General features: G+C 42.8%; 1 protein-coding gene across 1 annotated transcript in view; it reads left to right on the top strand.

Moving 5' to 3' along the window:
• Nucleotides 1-863: 863 nt before the first annotated feature.
• Nucleotides 864-12,689, top strand: part of RAB27A (RAB27A, member RAS oncogene family) — a 68,439-nt gene continuing 56,613 nt past the window's right edge. The window contains exon 1 of the mRNA XM_073568399.1: nucleotides 864-993. The gene's annotated coding sequence lies outside the window, so the exon portion shown is untranslated. The remainder of the gene's footprint in view (nucleotides 994-12,689) is intronic.

Below are 12,689 nucleotides of genomic sequence, written 5' to 3' on the forward strand. Positions count from 1 at the left end.
AACAGAAATATTCTGATAAAACATGTTTTATAAAGCTGGCCGACAACCATTATGGCTTCACTCAGCTTTTCCAGACTCTCAAATGCAGTTGAACAAATGCCGGAAGAAGCATAGTGAATCTGTCCTTCTGAAGTCCCCCCACCCATGTTTAACTAACCACAGAATGCCAATACAAATTTTGAAGATCATGTGAGTTGGGCTAGTGCTTAGGATGGGGGAGGATGAATGCCACATTTGTTTAGTGTGATTTTTTTTTTTTTTTTGGTTAATTGCAATTTCTCAGACTGCAGTAGGAAGTCACAATGACTAAGTTGTTCCAACCTGTTAAAGATGCCCATATTCTATCTTTAAAAGTAATGTTAATTTCCAAAAGTGTGCCGTTCTGTTAGCTATAAGCGAAACTCCTGTGGTGTACCCCCATGTCGTATTGGTGGAATAGAAAAGAAGTGATTTTACAGTTACTATTGGCGAGTAAAGCTCCATTTAATAATGGATGCATTTTTCCTTCGCTTTCATATGTCTCATTAATGAGAGTAACACATGAGCTAATTGTAGAACAGAAATGAAAGCGTGCAGTCTAGAGGAGCAGGTTTACTTAAGCAAATTGGCATTTCCTGCTGCATGAGAGATTTGTCAGCTTGTACAAACAAAGAAATTCACCAGATCCTATGCGTTTTTGGGGCTGATGCCAGGCTGACTTGGCAGTGCCTCTTTTTACAAAGCAACATTTTAAGCACAAGTGAAAATAGAGGAATCCTCATCTGTTACTTTCGATCCTAGGATCCGATTACTCCTTTCCTTCCAGGAGCAGTGTACAGCCAGTCGCCCTGACATTGGGCACACCTTCCGCTCACACTGACATTAGTGCAAGCAGGTGACACGTAGGCTCTCTGCTGTGTGCGAAGCAGGTGGAGCGAGAAAGCACATCGCCTGAGCATCCACCTCTACCATTACACACCAGCTGGGGTTTGCCGTCCTTGTGACATAGTGGAGGTGAGTTTTTCTGTTCTAGGATTGATGCTACATGGCATACACTGGGATCTTCCAGTTCACATGCATTCTATAGCCTGACATTGATTCTTTCATTCGGTGTTATGTGCCGCCTTTTTTTTCCCTTTCCATCCATTCTTAGAGCAAGGTGGATATGCTGTTTGTAGACATTGATGTGCATCAATGCGCTCAGCCAACAGCTAGATCTCGTAGCAAAACCCTGACCACCACCTAGCAGGAAAAACACCACCTGATCAGCCATCACACAACCTATGGCATGTGTTACATTAGATGCTACAATGTGTGTCAGACCCTGCTAGGTAAAATGAATCACTTCCTTGTGATTACCTACTTGTCGCCCATGTTTTAGATACTTGTATGAATGTATTGTGACCATAATGATCACATTTACAGTTCTGTACACACATTCTCACACCCACAGACATGGTGCAAGTGTCTTGGGGGGTGTCAGTGACTCAGTGGAACGAGTAAGAAAATCAAGTGTAAAAATCAGTGTAAGGAATTTTTTTTTTTTTTTTTTGTGTAAATTGGTTATTTGGAAGTTAAAGTAAAGGTCATATCCATCAAACATGTAATTGTTAGACCAGAGCCTTAGTCATTAATAAAATCTGCTCCGTTTCGGCTATACTGTAACGCTACGTTCCTGAGCATACAGTGATAAATCTGGGGTCTTTCTACTTTGTCTAGTGGTGTCTGTTCAGTGCTTCAGATGCACGGGATGCACAGTGAGGTGTGGCAGGCAAGGAATTCTTCTTCTCCGGGCTCCTTTACGCTCACAACTCTGTAAGATGGACATTTTGCGGGTTGGTTTTGTAAGCAAAAATATTAGACAGGCGTATTAGAATATAGCACATACTGCATTTCACAAAATCCTTATAAGTAATATGGGGAATGCATATTAGTGAGTTACTCTTGTGATGTTGACTCTTCTTATTGTGGGTACTGTACTGTGATCAGTAATTTTGCTCCATCATTCTAGCAGGGCTGTAAATGAGGAGCATACCTATAATTTAGTGGCTGAGCAGCTAGTGTTTATAAGCCATTAACTTCAAAGCTGTTTGGAAGAGTTTTCTACGCTCTACTTTTCTGGAGTCCTGAGACTACTTTTATTAGTTGTTGTTTAACTCGTTTTGTGACTGAGTTAAACATTAACAATTTGACACAGGCTGCCTTCACCATGCATATATTCATGCCATTTGTGCCTTTTATTAACTTCATCTGGAAAGTAATAACACTTGTACCCTGATTGGACAAATTCTCTTAAGTGTATGTTTCGACGTGGCAGATTTGCTGCGGATTGGACGCTGCCGTACAGCTGCAGCGTCCAGATGTTACAGCATAGTGCTGGGGATTTTATGAAATCCTGTCTCCACTATGTGTACAAAGACGCAGGTGGCAGACCCGCATATACGCACATGCAGCACGTCTTTATAGACCGCAGCATGTCTATGTGAATCACTGTGCATAAAAAAGCCGGCAACACTTTGGGCGGGTATATGCTGCGTTCAAACGGCTGCCATTCCGGAACTTGGAGTCCTACCCTAAGAGTTGTCCAGATGAGGCCATGTTCACACGTTCATTATTTGGTCAGTGTTTTTACATCATTGTAAGCGAAAACCAGGGGAACAGAGAGAGGGAAAAGTATAATAGAAACACATCACCACTTCTGAATTTATCACCCACTCGTGGTTTTGTCTTCGTGTGAACAGGGCCTAAAGATACTGTCACACTTAGCGATGCACCAGCGATCCCGACCAGCGATATGACACGGTCAGGATCGCTGGTACATCGCTAAGTGGTCGCTAGTGAGCTGCCACACAGGCAGATCTCACCAGCGACATCGTGGGGGACGGGGGTTGCTACTTACCTGTCACACTAGGCGATCCTGCGTCCTCCCGCCTGGCACCAAGCTCATCGCTCGTCTGTCCACAGGAAGAGCCGCAGGAAGCTGACGACGAGAAACTGTCCAGGATGTTCTCGCACGATCTGCGATTACCAGCGGGGGAGCGGGTCGTAGGTAAGTATCAGACACAGCGATATCGCTAGCAATATCGCTAGAACGTCACAAGTTATAGTGATATTGCTAGAGATATTGCTTAGTGTGACAGTACCTTAAGAAGAAAAGTGTGTAAAAGGTGTTTAGTAGACAAGTTTGCTGAGTAAATCTAATGCCCATCTGAAAGCTTTCCCGATTTTCAGCTACAAACTGAGGTCCCAGCAAGTCCTTTTCCAATGTGTCAGACATGGGAGAGCTTTGTGTCTGGATGTGACCAGAGTGTGTAAAGGGGGCTGCTGCTTATTTCAAGGAGATGAACCAGTCCCTTCTTTGTCTTAGCCGATTTATACCACTCACTGGATCAGCTGTTGAACTAAATAATGGGCACCCGCCTCACAAACTGCTCTGGTCATGTGCTGATGCAGCGCCAGACACCAACCGGTAGAGGACCTCGGACCGTGGATTTAAGCTGCGGACAGGAATACTTTTTAAGATGGGAGCTGTTTTTTTTTTTTTTGTTTTTTTTTTGTTCTGTTGGATAACCCTCTAATGCAAATTACAATACAACATGTGTTAGGCTTGCATTAGACAGATGTGTGCAACAGAACTGAGGCGACTTGTGACTTTACACTTGTTATAGTGCAGTTGTCTGTAGGGTTGATTAAAAAGATTCGCAGGACCCTATTCCAGCGGTCACATCCGTGTCTGAAAGACCAGAGCTATGCAAACCTCCTTGCCCCTTTCTACATGCCTCGGACCTTTCCTGATTAGTAGGTCTGGTGCAACATCAAACTTTTGTTTGGTTTACATGTATATCCACCATGGCCACTGTTGCAGGACGCTCATTTTGTGGTATCGGGCAGGGGAGAAGGAAGGATCAGAACAATCTAAAGGAAATTGCACAGCAATAGAGCAATAGTTTGTAAAAGTGGTTATGTAAGTGTTAAGTTTTACAATCCTTTATATCTAAAGGCAGGCATATACTTTTCACACATGCTAAATGCACTGCGTGAAATTTAAAGCTCTACGTTTTTTTCCTCTAACCACCTAAGTGAAAATTAAAAGGTCACAGTTTTAAGATGATTGAGGGCTGATTTTTTTTTTTTTTTTTTTTTTTTTTTTGCATCATTACGTAAAGACCTCAAAGTTTGAGAACTGACAGACAATAAATTACAATATGCTCTTTATAAATGCTCATTACTTTTACCATAAGATTAAAGGGAAGCTATCATCAGAGGATGACTTATTGCTTAAATCAGGGTTTTTATTTTACATTTGTCAATATTTTTTCCCCCATATTTATTAACCCCTTCATGACCCAGCCTATTTTGACCTTAAAGGGAATCTGTCACCCTTTTTTTCGGCTTGCAGCTGCCGGCATAGACATCGGGGGCTTATCTACAGTATTCTGTAATGCTGTAGATAAGCTTCCGATGTAACCTGAAAAAGAAGAAAAACACGTTATATTATACTCACCGAGGTGGGCGGTCTGGTCCGGTGGGCGTTGTGGTCCGGTCCGACGCCTCCCATCTTCATACGATGCCGTCCTCTTCTCCCGTCCTGTAATGGCTGCGGCGCAAGCGCACTGCTCTGTTCTGTTGAGGGCAGGGCAGAGTCCTGCAGTGCGCAGGCGTCTGGAGAGGTCCTGCGCACTGCAAAATTCTGCTCTGCCCTCAGCAGAGCAGTGCGCTTGCGCCGCAGCCATTACAGGACGGGAGAAGAGGACGGCATCGTATGAAGAAGGGAGGCATCGGACCAGACCGCCCACCCCGGTGAGTATAATATAACGTGTTTTTCTTATCTTTCAGGTTACATCGGAGGCTTATCTACAGCATTACAGAATGCTGTAGATAAGCCCCCGATGTCTATGCCGGCAGCTGCAAGCCGAAAAAAAGGGTGACAGATTCCCTTTAATGACCTGGCCATTTTTTGCAATTCTGACCAGTGTCCCTTTATGAGGTAATAACTCAGGAACGCTTCAACGGATCCTAGCGATTCTGAGATTTTTTTTGTGACATATTGTGCTTCATGTTAGTGTTAAATTTAGGTCGATATTTTTTGCTTTTATTTGCGAAAAAAATGGAAATTTGTCAAATTTTGAAAGTTTCGCAATTTTCAAATTTTGAATTTTTATTCTGTTAAACCAGAGTTATGTGTCACAAAATAGTTAATAAATAACATTTCCCACATGTCTACTTTACATCAGCACAATTTTAGAAACAATTTTTTTTTTTGGTTAGGAAGTTATAAGGGTTAAAAGTTGACCAACGATTTCTCATTTTTACAACAAAATTTACAAAACCATTTTTTTTTTTTAGGGACCACCTCACATTTGAAGTCACTTTGAGGGGTCTATATGGCAGAAAATACCCAAAAGTGACACCATTCTAAAAACTGCACCCCTCAAGCTACTCAAAACTACATTCAAGAAGATTATTAACCCTTCAGGTGCTTCACAGGAACTAAAGCAACGTGGAAGGAAAAAATGTACATTTTAATTTTTCCAACAAAAATTTTCTTTTAGCATCAATTTTTTTTCATTTTCACATGGGTAACAGGATAAAATGGATCCTAAAATTTGTTGGGCAATTTCTCCTGAGTACACCGATACCTTATATGTGGTCATAAACCACTGTTTGGGCACACGGCAGGGCTCAGAAGGGAAGGAGCGCCATTTGACTTTTTGAATAGCAAATATGCTGGAATATTTAGCGGTTGCCATGTCTCGTTTGGAGAGTCCCTGTGTGCCTAAACATTGGAGCTCCCCACAAGTGACTCCATTTTGGAAACTAGACCCTCCAAGGAACTTATCTAGATGCATAGTGAGCACTTTGAACCCCCAGGTGCTTCACAAATTGATCTGTAAAAAAAAAAACCTTTTTTTTTCACAAATTTTCTTTTAGCATCAGTTTTTTCATTTTTACATGGGCAACAGGATAAAATGGATCCTAAAATTTGTTGGGCAATATCTCCTGAGTACACCGATACCTCATATGTGGTCATAAACCACTGTTTGGGCGCACGGCAGGGCCCGGAAGGGAAGGAGCACCATTTGACTTTTTGAATGGAAAATTAGCAGACACCATGTCGCGTTTGGAGAGCCCCTGTGTGCCTAAACATTGGAGCTCCCCCACAAGTGACCCCATTTTGGAAACTAGACACCCCCCCAAGGAACTTATCTAGATGTGTGGTGAGCACTTTGAACCCCCAAGTTCTTCACAGAAGTTTATAACGCAGGGCAGTGAAAATAAAAAATCATTTTTTTCCCCACAAATGATTTTTCTTAGCCCACTATTTTTTATTTTCACAAGGATAGCAGGAGAAGTTGGACCACAAAAGTTGTTGTGCAATTTGTCCTGAGTACACTGATACCGCATATGTGGGGGGAACCACTGTTTATGCACATGGGAGAGCTCAGAAGGCAAGGAGCGCCATTTTGGAATGCAGACTTTGATGGAATGTTCTACGGGCATAATGTTCCGTTTGCAGAGCCCCTGATGTGCCTAAACAGTAGAAACCCCCCACAAGTGACCCCATTTTGGAAACTAAACCCCCCCAATGAGCTAGGTGTGTAGTGAGCACTTTGAACCCCCAAGTGCTTCACAGAAGCTTATAAACGCAGAGCCATGAAAATAAAAAATCATTTTTTTTCCTCAAAAATGATTTTTTAGCCCGTTATTTTTTATTTTCCCAAGGGTAACAGGATAAATTGGACCCCTAAAGTTGTTGTCCAGTTTGTCCTGAGTACTCTGGTACCCCATATGTGGGGGGGAACCACTGTTTGGGCGGACGGCAGGGCTCAGAAGGGAAGGAGCGCCATTTGACTTTTTGAATGGAAAATTAGCTCCAATTGTTAGCGGACACCATATCATGTTTGGAGATCCCCTGTGTGCCTAAACAGTAGAAACTCCCCACAAGTGACCCCATTTTGGAAACTAGACCCCCTAGGAACTTATCTAGAGGTGTGTTGAGCACTTTGAACCCCCAAGTGCTTCACAGAAGTTTATAACGCAGAGCCGTGAAAATAAAAAATCATTTTTTTTCCACAAAAATAATTTTTTTAGCCCCCAGTTTATTTTCCCAAGGGTAACCGGAGAAATTATACCCCCAAAGTTGTTGTGAAATTTTTCCTGAGTATGCTGATACCCCATATGTGAGGGTAAACCACTGCTTGGGCACATGTTGGGGCTCAGAATGGAGGGAGCACTGTTTGACATTTTGAACGCAAAATTGGCTGGAATAAATGGTGGCGTTTGGAGTTCCCGTGATGTGCCTAAACAGTGGAAACCCCTCAATTCTAACTCCAACTCTAACCCCAACACACCCCTAACCCTAAGCCCAACTGTAACCCTAACCCCAACCCTAACCCTAATTCCACCCCCTAATTCTAACCCTAATGGAAAAATACAAATTTTTTTTTCATTTTATTATTTTTGCCTACCTATGGGGGGTGATAAAGGTTGGGTGTAATTACTTTTTTTTTTTTTTTTTTATTTTGATCACTGTGAGAGTTTATCACAGTGATAAAAATGAAAAAATGAATCTGCAGCCGGCAAAATTCCGCCGGCCGCACTGCGCATGCGCCTGCCATTTTCCAAGATGGCAGCGCCCATGATCCAGGACACCGAGACGGCCAGAGGGACTTTGTAGGTACCGTGGGGGGGAGCTGATGTTAACAGCGGCAGCAGATAGCCGCCGTCCGTCGGTGGCGGGGGCCGATCGTCTCCGCCAGTTGGTGTGGGGGGGGGGGTCGGGTCTCGGTCTCCAGCCATGGCAGATGCTATTGTACCATCGTCCATGGCTGGATTGTAATATTTCACCAAATTTCATTGGTGAAATATTACAAATCGCTCTGATTGGCTGCTTCACTTTTAACAGCCAATCAGAGCGATCGTAGGCATGTGGGGATTAAGCCACGCCCCCTGGGGTTAATTATAAAGGGTCCTCTGTGTGCGGGTCAGGTGACCTTTCAGTGACCCCAGTCACCCGACCCGCAAGGGGGCAATCAATTCACGACGCCACATAGGCGTCATGGGTCGGATTGGTGCAACTTTTCATGATGCCTGTGGCGTCAAAGGTCGAGAAGGGGTTTAAAAGACATTAGTAATCTTGCATTTTTTAAGCTGGCCACTGAGACTTTTTTTAGACTGGTAGTTATCAGTGCTTTTAGAAAATTAGGAAGGGGAAAGGGAAATTTGTGCTCACCAAAATAGTCCTATAAGCCGGTCGTGCCTAGAGATCAAATGACTGACCACCATGTGTTGCAAACATGAAGAGAGAAGGAAGATCCGGCACTGGAGACTTGATAAAATCCACGATAAGTTTTATTCACATAATTTCATGATAAAACCATAAAGGGGAAAACAGACCCCCACGCCTGACGCGTTTCGAACCTTAACCAGGTTCTTCCTCAGAGACATTGTCTGAGGAAGAACCTGGTTAAGGTTCGAAACGCGTCAGGCGTGGGGGTCTGTTTTCCCCTTGGTTTTATCATGAAATTATGTGAATAAAACTTATCGTGGATTTTATCAAGTCTCCAGTGCCGGATCTTCCTTCTCTCTTCACAGTTATCAGTGCTCCTTATCAGAAGAGGCAGGATTTCAATGAGATTGGGTGCACACGTTCTGGAAGTAGCAGCACTTTGGACGCAGCGCATGTTCGCTCCGTCCGAAACGCTGCCGTCTATTGAACGCAGGTGAATTTGCATTTGTTCACTGAATTGTGCAGATTCACCGCGTTCGATACGTTCTATGGGTGAAATTTCTCTTGCGGAGACTAGTGTCTGCATCTGTGGACGTGGGATTTCTAGAAATCCCGTTTACTGCGGGTTTGAGGCTGCATAAGTACACAGCGTCAAACCCACAGCAACTCCGGATTGTGTGCACTCGGCCTGACAGGTACCACCTCTATATACAGCTGATAACGCGAGATTCATTGTGAGCATATATCCTCTAAAGACAATAAACTTTTTATTATATCTCCTTAAAAACACCAAAACCCATTGGTATGAAAAGTGGGCAGGAATCCAGTGAGGACCACAGTAATATCAAATTACCCAAATATTTCTTTCTGATGAGAATTATAAATTTCTGATAATACCAACTATAGAATTAATAATCCCTATTTATCGCCTGAACTGATACTGCCTAGTTGGCACCCTAATAGGCACGAATTGCCACCATGCCCCTCAGCTGCTCTCCTTCATTCTCCCTTTTACGACTTGATAAAGAGAACTAAACAACAGAAAATGAGCGACAGCCTAATCTAGTAAATAGATATTTCTAACATATAAATGTAGTTAAATGTAATAACTTATTAATTGTAGAAACTGCCTCAATGTGTTTCCCTGTCCATTCAGTTGATCAGGAGTCTCAGTTGATGGAAAAAGATCATGATGGCTGTAAATTCATGATGAGGATCACAGGCTGAAATGGTCTAACTGGTAGCGCTAAGTCTGGGCTTTAAATGTGCCTCTGAATTAATTAGCTCGCCCATCCCCCACACCCCCTTGGTATATAGTCTATTAAAATGCTTCATCAGGCTCCCCTGTCTCCACTGTCTTGTATGTGCATACGCCTGTCTCAAATTAAACAGGAGGCTGAATTTTCTCATTCTGACCTAATGCACCGGAAGAGAAAGTGACGTGTGCTTGCCAGCCTGGAGCACAGTCACAATGATACTTACGGTACACGCCCCATGGTCTATTGTGCATGCACCACTGTCAGTCCCAGAATCTGAGGGGGAAGTATTCACTCCAGCCTGGAGCACAACCACAATGAAACCGCCGGTACACAATTGTGCACACTTCTCATTATATTGATAAAGGAGTACTAAGATGAATTACGGTATATATTTCCCTCAATGGGTGTACAACAACTCAATGGATAAGAGCATGGCATTCTATTTGGTTATTTCTCCATCAATCAACTAATGGGTTACTTTTCCAGAGTATCTCCCAACAGAGAGGGAAAAGAGGACAGTGTTCCCCATTGGATTCTCATCTACTTTTCATACCACATGGGTTATGGTGGTTTAAATGAGATGTAAGTTTTTGTTTTTTTTTTTTTTTGTTTTTTTTTTTATAGAGGATATATGCTCACAATACTTTCCTGATCCTCCACGATCTTGATATTTTTTTTTTTGTTCTATTGTTGGTGCATGGCAAGCTTCCTGGTAGGAGCGGAACTGCATCTCCGCAGTCTTTAAAGCCCTACTAATACTGCGCTCTGGATAAAGGAAACCAACCAGGTTTTCTCGACAAGTTGTTTACCCTTTGAAAATATTTGAAGCTCCTTTTTGAAAATCCTTTGTTATAAAGCAACGTTAAGGCTTGGTGAGAAATAAAGGGCCTAGAAAATTATATTAAAAAGAAAATTGTACCAAAAGGCTTGAGAATAAAAAAAAAATCAACCATCACCATGTACAGCTAGTCCACAACGTCTTGCAGCCTGGGATAAGGAATCTATTGAGTCATTGATGAGATTATGGAAATCCTCCTCAGAGGGAAAAAAAAGCTTTTTGAGGACTCGAAAATATATATATCAATATATATACACACAATCTTATTGAGCCCAGGTATCACAAGCTGACCCTGATTTGAACAGGGGAGAACTTATTACAGACCTAGCTGAAAAATTTCCGTCAATCCTTAAATAAAGGAAACACATAATTTACACCTGATTTAGCAAAGTTCAAGGACGACCAAGCCTAAATATTCATTCCCTTAAGTAGGAGGCACACGTGGTCGCCCTGCTGCTGCAGCTGCTGGCATCGGAACAAGACGCTGCAAGGGAGCACAGGGACGGTTAGTGTGTTTTTTTTGTTTTTCTGATGTGGACCATGCATACCAGGATATAGGGATGAGGGGCCATGCATGCCAGGAATGGGGATGAGGAGCCATGCATGCCAGGAATGGGGATGAGGAGCCATGCATGCCAGGAATGGGGATGAGGAGCCGTGCATGCCAGGAATGGGGATGAGGAGCCGTGCATACCAGGATCGGGATGATGGGACTGTGCATACCTGGCTTATACTCGAGTCAATAAGTTTTTCCAGTTTTTTATGGTATAATTAGGTGCCTTGGATTATACTCGAGTGTATATACGATATTTCATATAGTGAATATAAATACTTAACACCTAAAATGACGACAATCCCTACCTTTTATGCCTTATGAAAGGTCCATAAGGGTCTAAATCCATTGAAAGATCGCCCTATAGTTGCTGGCATTGATTGTCACCGAACATCGGTGTACATATCGACAGAATACTGCGCCCGTTTGTTACTTCATTGCCTTCATATGTCCGAGACACATCACACCTGCTTACCATATTGGAGGATGTTACTGTGGAGGACCATACTATCTTGGCCTCAGTTGATGTGGAGGTACTGTACAGTAGCATCACACATGATGCAGGTCTCTTTGCAGTCAGACATTTCTTCAAGACGAGCAGACGAATGTTATGGCCATAACAGACTGATGGAGGAACTGCTGCTGTTCACACTCACCTACAACTATTTCCTCTTTTATGGCAGGTACCTCCACCCACTCAGGGGCACGGCCATGGAGACTCATATTCTCCACACTTAGGCCAACCTTTTCCAGGGCTGGTGGAAGGAAACATTCATCTTTGGAGAAGAAGAAAGATGCCACCCATACATACATCAGCCTCTGGGCCAGATACATCAGTGACATCTTGGTTTTCTGGTCTAGCTTAGAGGCTGATTTTAGGCTGTTTGTGGGAGCAATAACATGCTTGGCCTTGGGTTCACGTTTGAGTGTCGGAAATACTTTATTGCATCCCTTGATCTGACAATAACAAAAGGATAGATCTATTGACATTTGTACATATCACAAACAGCCTTGAACGGCCTCCTAACATGGTATAGCCACCACACAGTGGCCTTTAAGCGGGACATTCCTAAAGGCCAGTTTCTCTGGATCAGGAGAAACTGCTCGAAAACTTATGCCAGGCTCTAGAAAGGTCCTTTTTAGAGCCCCTTGGAAGAGACACAGTCGCTTCTGATGAATCAAAATAACAAACAAGAAAACTTGGTCACAAGAATAAGCACTTTTGACAACCAGTTTGAGAAAGTATTCCAGATCTTAAGAAAATGATGGGGGATTTTATTAGCAGATCCTAATATTCAAGGACTGATTCCATCTTCGTACAGTGTTACATACAGGAGAGGAATATCAATAGGTTACAGACTTCTGACTTGTGCATGGTCTATATCAGGGACCTGGAACCTGGCTAGATAGAAAAACCTGCAGATACTATAAATGTGGCCATTGTTCCAGATGTGAATAGATGTATGCAAATCATTCAGAAGTTTGGCAATAGGCAGAATATTTTCACTAAGGGATTTTGGAAACTGCATGACATCAGGGGTAGTCTATAGGGTTACCCTTTGGTCTATATATAGGAAATGCCACGAGAACTGAAAATATGGGCGGGAGATCAGAAACCAACATGACACCCCTATTGGCCGCCACATGAATGGAATACATGGGGGTCCCTTAAGAGATGTCCTTTTGTATGATTGAGTTAATAAGCCCAAAAATAAGAGGGCAACCTTGATAATTCCATTCTGAAAAGGGAATCTGTATGGATATTCAGAATGCAAGAATTCAGAATTTACTGCCAAAGGGACTAAATGAGTAGCTCTCGTGTTTTCTTTG

The sequence above is a fragment of the Dendrobates tinctorius genome, unplaced genomic scaffold, assembly GCF_039654945.1.
Source record: "Dendrobates tinctorius isolate UK_male_01 unplaced genomic scaffold, ASM3965494v1 ptg000022l, whole genome shotgun sequence".
NCBI classification, from domain to species: domain Eukaryota; kingdom Metazoa; phylum Chordata; class Amphibia; order Anura; family Dendrobatidae; genus Dendrobates; species Dendrobates tinctorius.